General features: G+C 42.1%; 1 long non-coding RNA gene across 1 annotated transcript; it reads right to left on the bottom strand.

Moving 5' to 3' along the window:
* Nucleotides 1–1,906: 1,906 nt before the first annotated feature.
* Nucleotides 1,907–15,519, bottom strand: LOC308481684. The gene is made up of 2 exons (XR_013988802.1): nt 15,410–15,519; nt 1,907–2,824 (listed from the first exon to the last, which is right to left on the bottom strand). It is a non-coding gene; the product is annotated as an uncharacterized lncRNA (long non-coding RNA).
* Between the last annotated feature and the right edge of the window lie 4,112 nt (nt 15,520–19,631).

Below are 19,631 nucleotides of genomic sequence, written 5' to 3'. Positions count from 1 at the left end.
GTGGGTGAGACAATATGCCTGTTTGGCTCAAACTGAGGAAAGGTAGTGGCAGGAAACCCATTTCAGTAGACCCCGTTACTATTTCTCACTCAACTTCCCACATTGATCAAGCCCCAGACATCTGTACTGCATTTATCCCTTTATACAAAGGATATCATTAGTCGGTAGTGCACCTGACATTAGCTTCCATAAAAAGCAAGGAAATCTCATTAATTTCAAATGGACACACTTTGAAGTACAGTAAGTGTACTTAAGTAAATATTTAAACCACCTTCATGGATGGTAATCCCCACATTTCAATGGGGATTAATTCTGAATAAACAGTATTACAGTGCAATCCATTACATCTTTACTCAGATGTCTCAGTTCTCAGTGTGTTCAGTAGGGACTACTATTTAGTGCAGATGTGGGGAGCCAAATGTCATTTCATCCAGACCTTGGCACCCTCTCCAATTCACACTCCTTCCAGCCATCTAAATCTGCAATCCAAGGGTAGAGCAGCTGGGAATGCTGTTGAGAGTGGGGAGCACACCCCTGCCTCTCATCCTTGACTGCTTCCTCTTCAGCTGCAGCACCATGGAAGCCCAAGACTGCATGGGAACCTTTCAGGAGCCCAAATCTGGATAATTATTCGGGCCAGTTCTGATCCTTTTTTAAAAGTTGCACTTGTGTGTGAAGACATGACAGCTGGAGATTGGATTCATTAGTGTTCTGTTAATTGAGAACTAATTTCCTGAATATGAAACAGACCATTTTTATATGATACAGAATGGAATGTACACATCTGGAAAGCTTCAGCATGTGTAAGAATCTTGCAATCTGTACACAAGTTGTTTCTTGAGTTGAACAGCAACTCTGAGAATATAAAGTTGGAACTACAACACATGCCTTACTGAAAGATGTTTGTGGAGCAAACAAGCACAAAAAAAATTATGTAGGTTTACAGTCCCTATTATGTATATTCTCTCTAACAGGCATTCAACCACACAAGTACATTATCAGTGTACTGCCAATGAAATGGGATTACACAAAAGGGTTCAATGAAATGAAATAGGACTACACAAGTGTTTTTTGTTGTTTTTTTACATACTCAGGGGACTTGAGTGCATAATAGGTATGTAACTTCATAAATTAAAATAAAAAAGAAACTAAAATACACATGAAAATTGCTTGGCAAAGACCTGTGTGCTTGCAGAAGGCTGGTAACAACTGTGTGTACGTATACAGAAAAAGAAGTGAGACAGGAATGGGGAAGAGTGTCTGACTTTGAATCAATTAAGTCTATGGTTGATAGCAGATGCAGAATGTTCCTGTTTCAGTTGGAAACCACCCCCTTTCCCCAACAACAGGAAAATAGAGGGAAGGGAAATAGAGGAGGTGGAGGTATACTTTAGCCCTCTTTTGGAAATTCCACTGTATGCAGTACCGGCGTCTCTTTTTTGGTTGTTAAAAAGTGTGGCACTTAATGTAACAACATCACGGTCAGTACCAGCACCTATTTTTCTAAGAAAAAAAGCACTGACTGTAGGTATAATTTCTCAGAAACAATCCATCTCTCTCAAAAGTTAGAGGAAAAGCAAGTTCAAGGACTATTTCCTATAACAAGATTGCTATAGGGCAAAGGTGCGGTAAAAGAGGGAATGAGTCTGCAAGCATATAGCTCACTGTCATTTTGCCATGTGACCAAGAGCATTTCCAGATTGTCACTGTTTGCAGGTAGGATTCAATCACATATCAGCAAATGAAGTTTCTGCAATTGAAGTTGATTGGGAGCTCTTACATGAAAGTTCTGCTCTTTTTGTGATAAGAAAATGCATTGGAAAGTGTGGAATAACATTTGCTTGTGTTCTGCTGAGAGAAGAGTTTTTTGTTTTTTTGTTTAATTCGGACAAGACAAAGAGCACACTTTAATCCTTGATAGACAGATTTATATACGGGCAGGATGAGAAAAACCACAAACAAACAAGGACCAAATAGCAAATTAAAAGCAAAAGACAGACAGTTTACATCTCTCTCAAAAGCAACAATGGACAGACACCTGTAATGGCCAGAATATAGCACCTTCTGTGCTGAAGTTTGCAGAGTAGAATTTCCAAGCTCCTTTCACATCTTATGAACGTAAACTAGGTACCAGTGCTATGAAACCCTCCTAAGAGCTGCCAGTGACTAAGCAAAAAATTAGCCACTTATCAGCTGGTATCTTAAAAAGATAACAAATGCAGCTGGCTAATTAAAGTGTTCTAGGGCATGTGACGAGCCACTGCTGTACAGCACAAACTCCTCACAATATAAAGTTCTTCTGCATTTCCATTACAGTTTCATGTAAAACCGTCCCTGAAAACAAATCAGAATGCATTTTCAGTGTCGTTGAATTTCCCTGCAAACAAATCAGGAGGAACAACAAATAAACAGGTAATCTGGAAACAACCCAATTCTGTGTAAATTCACCTAACCCACATTCCAACATGCAGATGCACTTGTGTGAATTTAATTTTCCCTAAGGGATACTCAAAACACAGGGAGGCTGCAGATTTTGAATAGTGTTTCGGCATGACTTTCAGAAGCTACCAGGGCCATTTTGAAAACCTGTATGTCACCAGCATTTAGAGATGAAATGCAATTTACTTGTTGGAAGTTTGGTGTACTACAAAATGGTAAAGTTGTACAGTAATCCGATGAGACAATGTTTACACAGCTCCTTTCCATTCAGCTTGAGGTGAGCTCAGAAGAGCATCTGCATGTAGAAAAATTGGATGGATAAGCTTTCCTGTTTCTGATTTTGGTTTCTTTTTAAAAATCCAAATCTGGAACTGCTTCTGGCTCCCTGCAAGTAATGGACACATGATAGGAGTACATGAATCATGTATACAGTAGCCTAGACTGTTAACATTTTAAATGGTCAGCAGAATTTCCATTTGTTATTGTTATTGTTTACAGAGCACCAATATAAATGTTGTTGCATCGAAGTGCAAGGAAGTTTGGCATGGGGTAGATGTGTCATTCTTGGAAACAACTGTCACCCACAAAGCACTTTTAAACATTAACTGAACACTTTGTTTTGAATTACATTACAGTTATTTCAGTTTTCAAATGTAAGTACTGTAACAGATGGAAGGTCTATGTTTGTTGTGGTTGCTACTTCAGTAATGGACCATTTGGCCTAGGTGCTGTGTAGGGAAACAGAAAAGCATGAGAGTCATTATCTTGGAGGATAAACTATTAAGTTATGCTGCTGTTCCTCCCACCCACACATTAGTTTTATCTTCATAGAGTTTTGGCTCTTTGGGACATGGATTAAGTTTATATGACTGAAAGTGCTATATAACACTTCCCTGTTTTGGTTTTAGAAAATCGAGCACTTAACTTTAAAGAGGTAAAATCCATTCCTGATCCAGTCACAACCTTCCTTGAGAATACCCCAGGCAAGACATTTTTCAAGAATCTGACATGGTTCACTGAAAGCATCAAATGATCCCTATAAATTATCTTGTCTTGACCCAATTTCAGCTAAGTTTTTGTGATCTTTCATTGCGAGTGTTTGAGCGCTTGTGTTTAAGTGATCAAAAGAGGAGCTGAAAAAACAAGTGGATCCCTCTCCGTTTTATCTTACTCTCCTGTAGTGAAAACCCATTTCCTTTAAGAAGAGGGATTATCGAGTGTCAATAAGGGTGCGTTAAGGTTAGCGAAGGTATTGCTGAATCTCTTGTTAACTGGAAATGGTAATCCTGAGAGTGTAATTTCCTACCAGGACATGAAATTTGTAGCTCATTTGGTCTCTCAAATAGAACTGGTAATAGTACAGCAGAAATTACAAATCCCATGCTCTCTGGCTGTCATGCTAGGGAATATGGGACTGTAGCTTTCTCAGACCATCCCTTCTTGAAGGGAAATATATTCTGTGGGTGCTTTGTTTGTTTCAAAGGAACTGCAGGAGCAGCAGGAAGGCTAGCTAGTGGCAGGTGTAGGACTTGGACCTGAACTGCAACTCTAGGGCTCACTCTTACTGTGATTAGGCTTTTTGAATTAGGAGTGAACTTTTACCATCAAACTCAAGACAAAGATCTGTCCCATAACCAGAGCCCAGTAGCAGCTGTAGGGAACTGTGGAAGGACAGCGAAAACAGCAGTAACTGCATCCCCCTTTGGTCTTTTGTTAGCTTTTCCCAAGCCTTCAGGTCAGAGCTGTATAAGACTGCAGATCAGCACTAAATGCAAGCAGGAGAAAATGTAACACAGATGTGCCATTTGTGCAAAATGGTAGTTTTCTATCTTCTGCATCAGATCTGATCCTTGAAAATCAGGGAGACAAAAAATTTGCCTGACATCTCTCGGACTCAAGGTTTAGCACCTACAATGGGTCTGAATCCCAACACCCAGTGTATTCCAGAATCAGCTTTGGGGTTACTTTTAATGGGGTTATAATTCTGCTCTACTCCTCTGGTTAATATAATTTTAACAGATTCTCCCTGGGTGGAATCTACCACTGAACCATGTTCAGAATGTGCAAGAGCCTTAGCAACAAGCTTCACCAAAAATAGGGAACAAAACAGTGTAAAGAAAAATGAGTTTGGTTTATAACAGTTTGCAAAAAGAAGAAGCCAAGCATGGTTTAGATATAACATATTTAGCATTAACTTTTGAATTTCAATATATCATCAGTTAATCAGTTAGAATTCCTTTTCATGGGCCTGAAGCTCAAAGGAAACCTCAGATTTAGACACTTGTTAATTTGTTGGCATTTGATAAATTTCATAACTTGTGCATTGAGCCCAAATGTGACACTCTCTTAAAGCACAGAGCTGCAGACTGAAGTAAATTAGAGGTGTAATTTGGTAAAAGACTTTTTTTTGTCCATTTATGTAGATTTGGTCCAATCATCACCACCATCATCACCATCCTATTTATTGAATTTATATGCCGCCGTTCATTTGAGAATCACAGAGTGTTTTGCAGTATAAAAACACAAGAGGTTTTTATGTTCATAAATACTGAGGCATCTAATCATAGCCTGCATTTTTATCAAGGCTTATAGTTTGATTAGGGTCTGTATTTTAAAATGAGCTTAAAGATTTTCAAATGTTTTATGCCAGGCAGAAGACCAGCTGCCTAAGTACTTTGGCAAGATGTTTATCCTCCTGGACAAGGGGGCCCCCTGATTTATAGCAGAAAACAATTCTCAAAGTCGTAAAAAGAGAATTACAAGCTGAGAGCAAGGTTACACCACCCTACATAATTAAGAGTTGGTAAATAGTAAAAACCATTAAACTTGAGCCATATCTTTCTAAGGTTAAAGGCCAAGAGCAACTGGCTGGAGAAGGAGAAGTGTAAACAGAAAAAGAGGCTTTTTCCTATTTTATTTTGAGGCTGTAAACTGATTCCTTCCTGTTACTTTGAGAAGATTTATTCTTGTAAAAAGCTATCTATGATAATGTATGAAATATACTGGCTTAAATGTAATTATGCAAAGGATCTAGAAAGAAAGAAATGTTAAATTCTTATTTCATAGAGTCATATTGCTGTAGGAGACCAGAGGGGCAAATGAGCCCAGCCCCCTGCCAGACAGGAGACGCCATCGAGCACTCCTGATATATGGTTGTCAGGCCTTTGTTTAAAGACCTTCAAAAAGGAGATCTTTCATTGATGATGCATGAGAATGTGAACCCAAGATCTCTGACATCTGTTTAAGATAAAAATTTAAAATTATTAACCATCTGTTTTGGAGGGCAATAGGGCAAGGAGGGCAAGAGGTGAGCTGGTAATTAAGGTTCCTTGTTGAGACAAATGTAAGATATATGACTACTTATTTGTCATTTATAGATAGAAGAATATATAGCTTTTTGTATCCCATAAAAGGCAATAGGAAATGGGTGTATCTTTTAGGATTGGTTGTAGCAATCAGCCAATAGGAAATTCAACCAGGCTGATTGGACAGAGGCAGCCAAAGGAGGAGCAAGGGAGCTCGGCTGAGGGAATATAAGTGCTGGCCATAATGGCAGGAGACCAGGCCAGAGCTTGTTAACCATATACCACTGTGCCTCTCATTTATTTGTCTGACAAATAAATTATTATTTTAATTTCTCTATTGCTGCGTTGAATATTTCATTCCAGCTAAGCGTTAACCACAAGCAGGGTGCTACATTTTATGGTGCCTGCGACTCGGATAAGTGGTCTGCTGGAACGCAGCCCCTTCGCCTTACTGGGCAGGGTACAAGAGAGAGGACCACTCACTGCTTACCCAGCGCGCACTGGGAAGTTTTTTTTCCAGGGGAACGCAGAAGTCTCGTCTGTCTGATACCCTGCCCACCGACGGCGACGGACCGGGGGGAACCAGAGAAATAAACAGGCAACCAACTAAGGGTAAGTGCACTAAGGGGTTTTTGGCCCTCCAATTAATTGGGAGGAAGAGAAGTCTTGATCAAACTTCTGCGTCTCAGTAAAGGGGAACTGAGTATGCTAGGTGGTTGGGTACATCAGATGGTGATCTGGTGTAGGGAAAGGAAAGGTTGGGAGGTAGAGTATGGTGAAGTATCCAGCGCATTGTATGTGTGAGAAAGTACAATTTGTAGCTGACCTGAGTGTGGAGTGGGTAGTACTTCGGTTCCCGGTAAGGCGACTTCACCCGGGCAAGGAATCTCACGAAGCGTGTGTGTGAGTGACTGAGTGGATACTTCACAGGGCCATACAATGGGAGTTGGGGGTTCAAAGGGGGAAAATACACCTCTTGAATGTATGTTAAATAATTTTAAGAAAGCCTTCTCAGGGGCATATGGAGTCAAAATGACGCCAGAACGCTTGAGAACGTTACGTGAATTAGAGTGGCCGAAACAAAATACTGAATGGCCATCTCAGGGAACCTTTGATATAAATTTAGTAAGCAAACTTTGGTCTAACATCGCCAAAGAAACTGGAGGGTGCCCAGAACAATTTTCATATATAGATTCTTGGCTGAGCACATTAAATAAAAATCCTCCATGGATAAGGGAATGCAAAATCAAACGATGCAAATTGTTGGCTGTAAAAGCCGAAGCTAGGAAAGGAATCTTGCCAAATAAACTCAAACCCATTTTTGAGGGACCAGAGGAAGAGGTGCTTCCACCTCCACCCTATGCTCCACATCGAAGGGAGCCTAATCCAAACACTCCACCAGTTGTAACCCCAAGGCAAGAAAGTGGAATGAATAATGGGGCTGGAGTCACAGAACTCGATTCCTTGATAGATTATGATAAATATCTTCAGGAGGCATTGGAGGCCTATAATAAAGCCCAAGCAGAAGTGGTTATTCCACCTGTGAGTCCCAGTAGAACTCCATCTACAGTCTCTTTTAGTGGAACAACTGATTGCCTACCCCAAACCCCTGTACATCCAAGTCCTAGAGAATTATTACAGAAGTTACAGGGAGACCTTAATCGGTCAGCAAGCAATACAGCCAGGCGTATAAGGCTGCTAAAAGAACGCCTTGGGACAAATACCATCCCCTATGATTTGAGGCCCCTAGAGCAAAGCGAAGAGAAAGATCACGTAGTAGCCCCCTCAGAAGAGTATTTGATGCACTTGAGGAGCCTGTGCTGGTTAACGGGCAACTCGGACCACGGCCACCTCGAACTTCGACCCTCCAGTACATTCCATTCACAACTACGGATCTGATGAATTGGAAAACACACACCCCATCTTTCGCAGAAAAACCTCAGGCTATGATGGACTTGGTGACTTCAATAATAAATACTCATAGTCCTACTTGGACAGATTGCCGCCAGCTCCTGAATACTCTGTTCACCACTGAGGAAAGGAGAGACATAATTGAAAAGGCACAGATATATTTGCGTGAGCAGGCCAGAGTGGGAAATATTTTAAATGTTGACCGTCATCTCCGGGACAACTTTCCCTTGGAAGATCCTAATTGGGATCCAAACAATGCAATTCATCTGGCCAGGCTTACCACCTACCGCCAGACGCTTGTGCAAGGTATCCGCAGGGCATGCCAGAAGCCCACTAATATGTCTAAAGTCTCAGAAGTAGAACAGAAACCAAATGAGAGTCCAGGAGACTTTTTAGAGAGGCTGCAGGAAGCCTATCGTATATGGACTCCTTTTGACCCTGAAGCCCCTGAAAACAGCAGAATGATTACTGCTACATTTGTGGCCCAGTGCGCTTCTGACATTCGTAAGAAAATTCAGAAATCAGAAGGATGGGAAGGGATGCTGATGAGCCAAATTATGGCCATTGCACGCCGAGTTTATCGGAATAGGGATGAGGCTGAGAAGCAAGAGAAGAAGAAGTGGCAGAAGGAAAAGATGGTAATGTTAGCCACAGCAGTGAAGCAAGACTACCGCCCCTTAAATGGAGGGAGAGGGCGGGGAAGGAATCCACCACTGGGAAGGAATCAATGTGCGAATTGCAAGAAGGAGGGTCATTGGAAGCGGGAGTGTCCTGAACCCCTGAGGTTGGAAGAAGTACGCCCAGGCCCAGGCCCAGGCTCCGGCCCAAGAAACCAGGGACGGGGACGGGGGATGATCCGAGATGGAAGATATCAGAGACCTGGACAAGGACGGAGTAGGGACAATTTCATTGGACTGGCAGAGGAGAATTTTACCCAAGACTAGGAACGACCGGACTCCATAAAGTTAGGCTTCCAGGAGCCCACGGTCACGATTCAATTAGGGAGCCATTTAATAGACTTTATGATTGATACTGGGGCTGAATACTCAGTACTCCCAGAACTATTGCAGAAAAAGGCATCCAAAAGTGTAGTCATTAAAAGTGCCACTGGTCAGTCAGCTAAGAGGTCTTTCCTCCAACCTTTGGAATGCCAGATTGGGGGACATCGTTTAACCCATCAGTTTTTGTATATACCTGAGTGTCCAATACCTCTCTTAGGTAGAGATATGCTGTCCAAATTGCAGGCCCAAATCACCTTCACTCCTCGAGGTCCAGAAATGAAACTGCCATCAAAGGCAGCAGGAATAATTTCCCTCTCAGTACCTAAGGAACAATCATGGCGCCTAATGTCAGCCCTGCAAGTCCAACCCACATTGGATACAGAGTTAAACAAGCTCCTCCGAACCCTACAGGTGCCATCAGGAGTATGGGCCGAAAATAGCCCACCAGGAATGGCTAAGAATATAGCTCCAATTGTAGTAACCCTAAAACCTATGGCTACCCCTGTATCTGTAAAGCAATATCCTTTACCCCGGCGAGCAGCAGAGGGCATCCAGAAACATTTGGACCGCCTATTAAAATATGGTCTGCTTAAGCCCTGCCAATCAGAATGGAACACACCTCTATTGCCTGTTCGGAAACCTGGGACAGATGAATACAGGCCAGTACAGGACTTGAGGCTCGTAAACCAGGCTATCGAGACCTTGCACCCAAATGTACCAAACCCATATACCCTGCTGAGTTTGATCCCACCAGAAGCAACATTTTTTACTGTATTGGACTTGAAAGATGCATTCTTCTGTTGCCGGCTGGCACCACAGAGCCAACCTATATTTGCCTTCCAGTGGGAAGACCCTTTAACAGGAACAAAAGGCCAGCTAACCTGGACGAGATTGCCCCAGGGATTCAAAAATTCCCCAACTTTATTTGGCACTGCCTTGGCGAAGGATCTAACAAGTTACCCCTCAATACCTGGAGAAAAGGTGGTTCTGCAATATGTAGATGACCTTATATTAGCAGCAAAGGATTTTGATACCTGTAAAGAAGGGACAGAGGAACTGCTCCACTTGCTCTGGGAAGCTGGCTACCGAGTTTCCCAGAAAAAGGCACAGTTATGTTTAGAAAAGGTCAAATATTTGGGCTTTGACATCTCACACCAACAACGAGCATTGAGGCCAGAGAGGAAAGAAGCTATTTGCCTTATCAAGGAACCTACCACAAGGAAACAACTCAGAGGATTCCTGGGAACAGCAGGGTTTTGTAGACTATGGATACCTGATTTCAGCAGTCTGGCCAAGCCCTTACATGAAAGCACTCGAGGTGCAGAAAAGGACCCATTCGTATGGGGACCTGAGCAGCAACAAGCCTTTTTAGTTATCAAACAACGACTTATGGAGGCCCCAGCCCTTGGACTGCCTAATTCGGAAAAACCCTTTCAGCTGTATGTACATGAACAGAATGGGATTGCAGCGGCAGTCCTGACCCAGAGATTAGGAAGTTGGAATCGTCCAGTAGCTTATTTGTCAAAACAATTGGACTCAGTAGCAAAAGGATGGCCTCCATGCCTAAGGGCAGTAGCGGCCACTGCAAGCCTTGTCAAAGAAGCTGATAAATTTACCTTCGGCCAGACGATGTATGTGAATGTACCTCATGCTGTTCTGACACTCATGGAATATAAGGGTAGTTATTGGCTAACGAACCCAAGGATGGCTAGATACCAAGGCCTATTGTGTGAAAATCCCAGGATTCATCTACGAGTAGTGAATATGCTCAATCCAGCAACTTTGCTGCCCCTACCAGAGGTAGATGATGAAGAATCACATGATTGTCTCCAAATAATGGATGAAGTTTATTCCAGTAGACCCGATCTGAAAGATGAACCATTGAAAAATCCAGATGTTGTATATTATACTGATGGTAGCAGTTACCTGCATGAAGGTGCCAGACGAGCAGGATATGCTGTGGTCACCAATGAGGAAGTTGTGGAAGCTGAAGCTTTGCCTGCTGGCACCTCAGCACAAAAAGCTGAACTTATAGGTTTAACTAGAGCTCTGCAATTGGCAGCCGGATGTAAGGCAAACATCTATACTGATTCTAAATATGCCTTCTTAACCCTGCATGCACATGGTGCTCTATGGAAAGAAAGAGGTCTAATCGGAGCCCACGGGAAGGCCTTGAAATATGGACCTGAAGTAGAAATCCTGTTGGAAGCAGTATGGGCTCCAGAACAGATTGCTGTAATGCACTGCAAAGGTCATGGACGTGGAAGGGATCCAATAACCAGAGGAAATCATGCTGCTGATAAAGCAGCCCGAGAGGCAGCCCAAAAGCCTGTGGGAGGATTTATAGCAGCCCTCATACCAGAGGTAGTTCCAGGAGAAGTTAAACCTCACTATACCCCAGAAGAGAGGAAGTGGGCTGAACAGGAAGGAGCGGTTGTGAAGGACGGTTGGATGATCCTGCCGGACAATAGGATTTATGTACCTCATCACCTAGCAGGCACAATTGTAAGAAATTATCATGAATCTACTCACCTTGGCGGTACTGCAACCAGAGAGAGTCTCAGTCGGAAGTTGTATATTATTAACCTATCACAATTAGCAACTTGCATTTCACAGAAATGTGTTCTTTGTGCTAAAAACAATCCCAGGCAGGGACCGGTACAACCTCCTGGAATCCAACATGTGGGATATGTCCCCATGGAAAGCCTAATTGTGGACTTCACAGAGCTGGTCCCTTCTAAGGGATTCAAGTATCTCCTTGTGTTTGTAGATACTCTTACCGGATGGGTTGAAGCTTTTCCCACCCGAACTGAAAAGGCACGAGAGGTAACTAAGAGACTCCTCACTGAATTGATCCCGAGGTTTGGGTTACCTAGATGCATTGGAAGTGATAATGGGCCAGCGTTCATTGATCAAGTAGTACAAGAAGTATGTCGAGTCCTACAAGTGAAATGGAGACTGCATGCAGCATATAGGCCTCAGAGTTCAGGGAAAACTGAAAGAATGAATCGGACTCTGAAAACCCAATTGGCAAAATTAACCCAGGAAACGGGATTAGGATGGGTGGATGTGTTACCCATAACACTGTTTCGTGTTCGGTGTGCACCCACAAAAAGACTTAAGTTGTCACCTTTTGAGCTCCTGTATGGGAGGCCGCCCTCCTTTGTTCAGGATATTCCAGCTGACCTCAAACAAATAGGAGACCATGTGACACAGGAACAAGTGCAATCTCTCTCCCGTGTTTTTGTTTCTCTTAACAGGTGGGCCCTCGAGCGCACGCCGTGCAGCATTGCCGAGCCGATTCATCAGTTCCAGGCTGGCGATAGCGTATGGGTGAAAGAGTGGAAACGAGATCCACTTGCACCTAAGTGGCGTGGACCTTACACCGTCTTGCTCTCTACTCCAACAGCGGTGAAGGTAGCTGAGGTGACCCCCTGGATTCATCACTCCCGTTTGAAGAAGTCCGAAGGCAGTTGGACGTGCAAAGGTGACCCCTCTAATCCTTTAAAACTGACTCTCTCCAAAAACCCCTGTATCTAGCCCTACGGGGAACGGGCTAGGTCACGGGCAACATTAGACGACCGGCCTGCTGCAGCCACAACCTGGAAGCTGGCTGACCTGCGCACGCCTGAAGCTTGAGGAGCGTCTAAACCAGCGATTGTGAACGGGAAGATTCTCTAATACAATTAATTGACTGCCCCCCCCTTGTGGAACAATTATCAAGGATATTACTCATTGGGGATCCTTGGGATATATGTTTTGGTCTTGGTGGTTCCCCATTTCTGTCACTGGGGGAATTATATTGGGGCTAATATTTTTATGCTATCACAATAAGGTAATCTTTTGTGGAAGGAATGCATATACTACACATCAACATGATTTTATTATTAATCCTGATCCCTTGGGAAGGGGAAGGGTCCTTGAATCTGACCAAATTTACTAAATATGGATTCCGCCATGACCACAATATGTGGGTAGGCTTAGCTGAGATGGTAGCCAATGTTGCAAATAGGACCAATTGCCTTGTTTGCTCTCTTGGGCCAGATGATTCAGAGGGAGGTATGCCCTTATTACCGATACCATTAAATGCCATTGGTATGGTAAGCGAAATGCCACACCAAACAGAAGTACAGAATTTCCCCGGATGGAACTCAACTAAACCAATACGAGTTATACCTGTGCAAGGGGAATTCTGTGTACATAAATTATCAGATGCAGCTGATTCTACCATGATAGGCTCTTCTCATTGTCACTATACTTGGGATTATATTAAGAATAGTCAAACCTGGGTAAACGGTACTACCTATCGAACTCGGAATACCTTGCCCTGTGCACCTCCTTTTATTCATGCATGGAAAGTGGTATGGAACATAACTGTGACAGAAAAAGGCAATCTAACATACTGCACTGTGAACTCTGTACCCCTTTTGATATTTCGCCTTCTGCACTCCACGTACCAAAAACCTCAGACCCGATGGTTGTGGTGGATATGTGGAGAATGGGCATACAAGAAGCTCCCTTCCAAATGGAGTGGGACTTGTTTCCTGGGATGGGTATTACCACCAATGTGGATTATGCCCACTAATTCGGCCAAGCGTACACGAAGAAACGCTGATATTTCTCATATAGCAGGAGGAAGTACCCAAAGTTGGAGCGATACTGATGATTGGCCACCAGAGCGCATTATAGCCTATTATGAGCCTGCCTCCTGGAATCCTGGTGAGCTCATACAAGGGGCACGGGATCCTATTTATAATCTAAACAGAATAATTCGATTGCAAGCAGTAGTGGAACTTGTAACCAATGCAACAGCCCAGAGTTTGAGACTTATTGCACAACAGCTGGATGAAAGTAGAGCCGCCATTTTGCAGCTGAAAATGGGAATGGATTATGTACTTGCCAGGCAGGGAGGCCTATGTGGAGTCTTGAACTTGACAGGGAATGCCTGTTGCTTTAACATTTCTGATAATGGTGAGGCAATCCGTGTGTTGGCCACAAAGATGGAGAGTATAGCACACGTCCCAGTACAAACATGGGAAGGATGGGATATGGGATGGCTCACCAACTGGTTACCTAATGTTGCGGGACTCAAAGGGATACTATTGTCTTGCTTGTTTTTCTTGACGGTAGTAATAATGGTTTTATGTATGGTGCCATGTATCATTTCATGTTTTAGAAGTACAATTAGCAAGATGATTTCGAATGAAACTCTACCTCATATCATGGCCCTATATAGAGCTTTACCTCAGGAAGATGATGAAGGTCAAGCTATCAAGGACACTTGGGATGAAGGTCCTTGAGCTTGAAAGGGGGGAATGAGGCATCTAATCATAGCCTGCATTTTTATCAAGGCTTATAGTTTGATTAGGGTCTGTATTTTAAAATGAGCTTAAAGATTTTCAAATGTTTTATGCCAGGCAGAAGACCAGCTGCCTAAGTACTTTGGCAAGATGTTTATCCTCCTGGACAAGGGGGCCCCCTGATTTATAGCAGAAAACAATTCTCAAAGTCGTAAAAAGAGAATTACAAGCTGAGAGCAAGGTTACACCACCCTACATAATTAAGAGTTGGTAAATAGTAAAAACCATTAAACTTGAGCCATATCTTTCTAAGGTTAAAGGCCAAGAGCAACTGGCTGGAGAAGGAGAAGTGTAAACAGAAAAAGAGGCTTTTTCCTATTTTATTTTGAGGCTGTAAACTGATTCCTTCCTGTTACTTTGAGAAGATTTATTCTTGTAAAAAGCTATCTATGATAATGTATGAAATATACTGGCTTAAATGTAATTATGCAAAGGATCTAGAAAGAAAGAAATGTTAAATTCTTATTTCATAGAGTCATATTGCTGTAGGAGACCAGAGGGGCAAATGAGCCCAGCCCCCTGCCAGACAGGAGACGCCATCGAGCACTCCTGATATATGGTTGTCAGGCCTTTGTTTAAAGACCTTCAAAAAGGAGATCTTTCATTGATGATGCATGAGAATGTGAACCCAAGATCTCTGACATCTGTTTAAGATAAAAATTTAAAATTATTAACCATCTGTTTTGGAGGGCAATAGGGCAAGGAGGGCAAGAGGTGAGCTGGTAATTAAGGTTCCTTGTTGAGACAAATGTAAGATATATGACTACTTATTTGTCATTTATAGATAGAAGAATATATAGCTTTTTGTATCCCATAAAAGGCAATAGGAAATGGGTGTATCTTTTAGGATTGGTTGTAGCAATCAGCCAATAGGAAATTCAACCAGGCTGATTGGACAGAGGCAGCCAAAGGAGGAGCAAGGGAGCTCGGCTGAGGGAATATAAGTGCTGGCCATAATGGCAGGAGACCAGGCCAGAGCTTGTTAACCATATACCACTGTGCCTCTCATTTATTTGTCTGACAAATAAATTATTATTTTAATTTCTCTATTGCTGCGTTGAATATTTCATTCCAGCTAAGCGTTAACCACAAGCAGGGTGCTACAATACTAATACTAATACACAGGGCCCAGTAATAGGTGATTAATATTCCTCTCAGAACAACTGATTATGTAAACAAACCACTCTCTCTTTTTTGTGTGTGCCTTATTTTGTTATTGAGTGTCATAATTTTAATTTTTTGTGGTGGCTAGGGGCCACAAAAGCTGAAAATGGGTCAGGCCTCTCTGGGCCTCTGAGAGGGCCTGTGAAATACTCCTAAATTTATGTTACTCTAGCTCTGTCCGGGCTCAGGAGTCCAGATTCTCTCACACATTTTCTCTGAAGTATTTTACTTGAGGCTTCAGGATCATTCTCTTCACAAGTTGGAACCTTCTCCTTCAGAGTCCTTTTTTCTCCCCCTTTCTCCCCCCAATCTTTCATTTCACTAGCCCAGTTGGCAATTGTTGACTCAAGCTGTTGCTTAGCAACTTGGCTAGGGGAAAGTAGGGAGCCTTCAAAAGGGAGGGAATGGCAGCCCTGTGGTGAATAACAAATTGCACACTGCGAAAATATTCAGCTGCTGATGTCTGTCAGCTTCCTTCTCTTTCACCACTTGGGTATAGGTGTGTGTGTTCATACAAACATTAAAAGGTCTGTGAGGGGAATGTTTAAATTCATCACAAGACCTGCAAGTGCCGGTAGGGGCTTATCATGGAGGACACAAACGGCAGCGTGTTAACATACCATCACAGTGTTTTCTAGCTGCAATGGGAATAAACACTATCGCATGGCAAAGTGTAATGCAAAACATGAGGTATCCAACAAAGTTGGGAACTGAACAAAATTTCAACAAGGCTTAGGTGAGACTGGATAACTTTTATGTATAGTATAGTACAGGCCTGGCCCAAGACATTTTGGTGCTTGAAGCGAAGCATAAAATGGTGCCTCCTGCCAGGGAAGAAGGGGTGAGAGAAGATCTACATCGGAAGCAAGTGGGGAGTGAAGATCTACCTCAGGAACAAGCTGGTGAGTGAGGTCTACATTGGGAATAAGGCAGAAGGGGAATCATAGCAACTTTTCCAGGTTTACTTCACTTGGATTGCCATCTTCAAATGACAAACCAAACACTAGGTCATTGGCTTAGGTAACTATCTACTTTCTATTTGTCCAACATTACTACTGAGCTGCTTATACAGCGAAAAGGATACTGGCAAGAATATAGTGATACTGCAAAACTGGAAAAGCTATTCATTTATTGTAAAAAACACACACCGTCAAAGCGGTTTACAAAAAGATAAAACTATAAAATCAAGAAAAACCCACAACCATAATTTAAAACATACAAAAGCTAAAATACAAAAAATTAAAATTACCTCAACTTTCTAAGCATCTAAGAACAAAAGAGATCAAAACTGCTGAAACAAATACACAAGCAGCAACAAAAACAGCTGAGCAGTAAAAGATTGTGCCCTGTATTCTTGATGTGCTTTGAGTGGAGTTCTTTTTCAGGGAAAATTGTCTTTCAAATAAATAAAGGTAGTAGACTGACTCAAGCCCTTGTTGGAAATGGTAACTGCCTTAAACAGATGGAGATAATTTGAAGTAGAGTTTTTGAACCTGAAATTAGTTGTCAATAAAGAATAAATGCATTTGTGGGGTGCAGGTGGGGGTGGGAGTGGCTTCCTACACAGCTGTTTCCCCTAGTTCCACTATTATGATAAATGCTGGTGACCTGGCAGGGGAAGTAGAGTGAACCCCAATTTATTATGATAAATGCTGATGATGGTTTTCCAATCCTCTGCTTGCATCTTATCTGATTGTACTAGGCTAGGGGTTTAAGGCCAAATGGTTTGCCATTTGTATATATTTGAGGCTCAGGAGTGCTCCTAGAAAGTCTCCTACTGAAGGATTTTTGTGCCCTTTAGTAGATGTATGGCATAGCGCAAGGGTTTCTAACCTTTTTGGACCCGTGGACATGTGAAATTTTGAGTGTTGTGAGCCCCAATGACAAAATGGCTGCCATGGGGGCATGGCGCAACACATCAGCTTCAGGATATTGGAGTCAGCATTTTCCATAAACTTTTAAATCCACTGAAAATTATCCAGTAAGTTACTAATAATATACCACCGTGTTCTTACTTATACATTGATCTAGAAATCCATAATATATCTCAACAAGTAGTTCCCCATTTCAGAGCTTTTTCAACAGGTCTAACTTTAAAGCAAAGTCATTAAAGAGTCTTGCATCATATTGAATTAGGCTGAGAGTCTTCCCTATAATTTATTATTTGATTTACTTGATTAATGAGGCATGCTAGATACCATATTGATATGCTAAAAATCAACTTCTCCTACAGGTCCATTATCCACTTAAATTTTGAGACACTATTGAATGCTCTCAAGTTTTCTCTCAGTGGACTATCAAATCGAAGTCTGTTAGAAGTGATTTGATACATTTGTAGATGATGCCCTTTAATGCAGTTTAAAATGTCAGAATCAGTGTACAATTAAAGGAACTACAATATAAAAATATTTTAGCTTCAAGATACTAGACTGGATTTTGTAAATACATTGACGATTGTAGTGATTCAGCTGCACCATTATGAGTTATCCCCCCATCAAGGAAAGCACAGTCAGTTATTATCATTCAACATGGCAGGGTTTTGTTAGGAAAAAAATAAAACTTTCATGCAATCATGCATCTGTCTACTCAGAAACAAGGACCACTGAGTTGAATGGCACTTCCTCCCAAGTAAGTGGGTATAGAATTGCAGCCTTAATTGCTTTCTTCCAAACTAGATAGCACCTGGCAAAGAAAAATATGGCTGCAGGTAAATGTGTATTCCAGGAATTGTATTGTGTCTAAAGGCAATGGATAGTTGCTCTTTGAGTAGAATTCCACATGACTTGGACTGTACTAACTCCAGATCAATAACCTCAAAATATCAGTTTAACAGCTGTGACTGGCGATGTGACAAAACATTTTCTTGGGGCTGTAATGACCTGGAAGAATAGAAATAAAATGCAAAAACATATAAATATTTCACTTTGCAATAACAGCTTCTACTTGACTCTGAAATAACATCAGCTATAAAAAGGGAAAGGGACCCCTTACCATTAGGTCCAGTTGTGGACGACTCTGGGGTTGCAGAGCTCATCTCGCTTTACTGGCCGAGGGAGTCGGCGTACAGCTTCCGGGTCATGTGGCCAGCATGACTAAGCCGCTTCTGGTGAACCAGAGCAGCGCACAGAAACACCGTTTACCTTCCCACCGAAGTGGTACCTATTTATCTACTTGCACTTTGACGTGCTTTTGAACTGCTAGGTTGGCAGGAGCAGGGACCAAGCAATGGGAGCTCACCCCGTCGTGGGGATTCGAACTTCCGACCTTCTGATCGGCAAGTCCTAGGCTCTGTGGTTTAATCCACAGCACCACCCACGTCCCTAATACCAGCTATAGGGTTCTTCTAAAAACTGTTAACTAGTATCCTCTCATTATTAATGTTTTCTACTATATAGTGGAATACTTAAGATATGCTGCCTTGCTGAAGAAAGGATTGAAATTAAATCCCTTATGGTTGTGCCCACCCCACCCCCCACCTGGAAACATGGATGTCAACAAAAATAATCAGGGGAGGGGGCGAGTTCTATGACTTGTAACAGTTATTTCTTTTGACCTGCAAACAGACACGCATACACAGATAGATACTCAGGGTGAGAGGCAGATGTATGGCTGAGGTCAAAGTAATTCCTACAGCACAATCCCAAGCATTTTTTAAATTCAAAATACTTCCCTGAGTTTAACTGGACCTTTGGATAAAAGAAAGAAAGAAAGAAAGAAAGAAAGAAAGAAAGAAAGAAAGAAAGAAAGAAAAGCACAATACCTTTATTATGAGCAAATAAAATGTCTCAAAGAAGTGAGCAAAATTCTTTATTATGTTGGGTGTTCTATCATCAAACAAACAAAAAGGTGGCAGGGGGTGACAGAAAGCAGGGAAGCCTGTTGGGAAAGATGTAAGAGGTCATTCGGCATATTATATTAGCCTTAATATGGAATGGGGAATTTGGCATGCATTCGTTGAACTTAATTCTCAGTCATTACGTGCTGAGGAACACACCCTCTCTCTTGTTAGGGACAAAGGGTAAAGGAATTACATGAATGTTAAATTAGTTTAACAGCTGAATCCTATGTGTGTTTACTCAGAAGTAAGTCCCACTATGTATAAGGAGGCTTTCTTTGTGGTAAGTAATTATTGTACCTCAAATTTGTATTGCAGACATTATCTCAATTCTCTTCTTTAATGGTCCAAACAGCACAACTCTTTACACTCGCCCCTCTTGTCCCCTCATGTTTCCTTTATTCCCCCTGCCCTTTTTTGAGGATCATGATCAGCTTCAGTTTTTCTCCCACACTGGTCATAAAGCTGTATCAGTCATTTGTTCACAGCTCGCTTAGTTGGACCATACTCTTCTAGATCTCTGCAGGCCTCATAGTCTCTGGTATTTGCTTAACTATCCCCAAAGTTATGGAGTGAAGTTTTTCTGTGACATTAAATGCTTGACTTGTGGCTGCAG

The sequence above is a fragment of the Podarcis pityusensis genome (assembly GCF_964106645.2).
Source record: "Podarcis pityusensis genome assembly, chromosome: 7".
Lineage (NCBI taxonomy): Eukaryota > Metazoa > Chordata > Lepidosauria > Squamata > Lacertidae > Podarcis > Podarcis pityusensis.
Note: the sequence above shows the minus strand (reverse complement) of the source record. Positions and strands in the feature narration are given on the sequence as shown.